Here is a 2,430-nt window from a genome sequence, read left to right on the forward strand (position 1 = left end):
GGACAGCAATACAGCCATTTTGATAAATGGGAGAAAAACCAAACCCATTGCTGTCAAGTGGATTCTGACTCACGGCAACCCTACAGGACAGAGCAGAACTGCCCCACAGGGTTTTCAAGGAGCGCCTGATGGATTCGAACTACTGACCTTTTTGGATAGCGGCCGAGTTCTTAACCACTGCACCACCAGGGCTCCTGATAAATGGGAAATTGGGCAAAATTAGGATAAGAATATAAATACCACTGAAAGCAGGTAGGTTCTCTGACAAATGTCATGGGGCACAGAAACTAGTTACTGTAGTAGGTGGTAATGCAGTTTTCTCAGGGCTTTGTACCTTAGAAAGATGTCGTTCCTAATATAAAACTGTAAAAAGGAATATCTACCTGGACTCAAATTTGTTTTAGTTTTTTTTCCCCCATTCTTAACACTGACTGCAGTTGACTGTGTTTTAACTAATAATATTGTGAACTGAACTTTTAAAGTCTTTTTTACAAGGAAAAGACAACTGAAATCTATGAACAAAATGAAATTGCCATTTTTGTAGGTCAAAAATGGTTGCCTGTCAGCAATTTTATTGGTTCATCTTAAGACAACTTAGGGCCTAGTGTTTCTGGTAAAAGTAAAACAAAAAAGGTTCCTCGCTGTACCACTGTATCAGATTCCATCATGGTCCTTCCTTTTGCATTTCCTCATCAGCTACCCGTATGCCCACACATTAATTGAAATCCAGCAGAGCACTGAATTCTGGTTTTATAACTGCTCAAGGTTCATTTCTGGGTTTAATTTTCTTACATCTCTAATTAAATTTAAACACTATTCCTTGGTTTTTCAAAAAAGAAAAAATGTGTAAGCCGGTATTAACCAGTAAACAATCCAGTCTTTATTCAGGTTATATACGTTTTTGGAAACTAATTTAGCTGCAGCATGTAGGTTAGGTGAAATCTTTCATCACCCCACCCCTCTTCTCCCTAACCACAATTTAAAATGACTGCTACTGCTCCCTCACCCAAAAGCTGCATTCTCGAGTTTAGAGCTACTTGGAAGAGCACTTGACAGCTGGCAGAAACGTTTCCCAGGTAAGTGCTAGTTTATGCAGAATCTGTAGATTACACCCAGCATCTATCAACAAATTAAGGATTAGATTACCAAAAATCTTAACACTGTCAGCTCTTTACCGACCTGCTTGGCCTGACACTGCCCTCAAGTAATACAAAAAATCTAGGAACCCTTCAGAAAAGCCTTTTCCCCTAATACACAGAAGCAATCCGTTTGGTTTCTCTGGCAATCTCCACTGAACTATTTAAAATGGGTTTGGCAGGTGAGAGAGCATGTAGTTCCTGTGGAAAAAAATTCTGAGTATCTGTGGTTTCGGGTGCTGGAAGAACGACTGGGAAAGTGAAATAGAAATAAAGAATCCTGGGTCAGAAAAAGAAGAACCAGCCTAGATAATTATTGCAACTGCTGTGAAAAGAGCTAAGTAATTTGAATGTGATTAGGGAAACTCAGTGATAACCTTGAAATCTATGATTCTCAGATATCAATATGATCTATTTTTCAGAAGACTTCAAAGGATTCCCAAATTGGTCTGCTAGTTATTTTTAAACATATTCCTTCATCTTGTTTTAATTCTAACCTTCACCTCCAGCCCCATTAGCCACCTACCACAATGCAATCTCCTTTAATCACCTATTTGAACCCTCCTGTGTTTCCCAAACAAGCTGCTTTTCTGCGCTTAACCAACTCCCCTGACCTGCCCACAACCCTAGGTGTACATACAGCTCAGCATAAGAACTAACTCTTCTAAAGGCTGTTCACACAAGTGTGTTAGGGGCCTCCCTCAGCAGGATCATCCCCAGCCTCTCCCTTTGACCTGCTATTGTCCAACTGGCAAAGCTTGATGTTGCTTACTATGACCCATTCCAAAGCAGTCACTAGGTTGTAGGCAGTATGGGTTTTATATGGCTCACAGGTTTAGGCTGGCCAGCTGGCCCCTTGCAAGCTCCTTTAGTCACCTGTTTGAGCCCTTATGTGTTTCCCAAAAGAAGCCCTGGTGGTGCAGTGCTTAAGTGCTTGGCCGCTGCTAACCAAAGGGTCGGTGGTTGAGTTTTCTAGTGCTGCTATAACAGAAACACCACAAGTGGACAGTTTTAGCAAACAAATTTATTCTCTCACAGTTCAGGAAGATAGAAGTCCAAAATCAGGGCTGTCTCTAGGGGAAGGTTTTCTCTCTCTCTTGCCTCTGGGGGAAGGTCCTTACCTCCTTTCAACAACTGTGGGCCTGGCATTCCTTGGCGATCTCCATGTGTCTTAGCATCAGTCTTCCCCTGGGTCTAGGGGGTTCTCAGCATAGGGATCCTTGGTCCAAAGAATGTGCTCTGCTCCTGGCTCTTGGTGGTAGAGAGGTTCCCCTCTTTCTGCTCACTTCTCTCT

The sequence above is a fragment of the Trichechus manatus genome, unplaced genomic scaffold, assembly GCF_000243295.1.
Source record: "Trichechus manatus latirostris isolate Lorelei unplaced genomic scaffold, TriManLat1.0 scaffold00056, whole genome shotgun sequence".
NCBI lineage: Eukaryota > Metazoa > Chordata > Mammalia > Sirenia > Trichechidae > Trichechus > Trichechus manatus.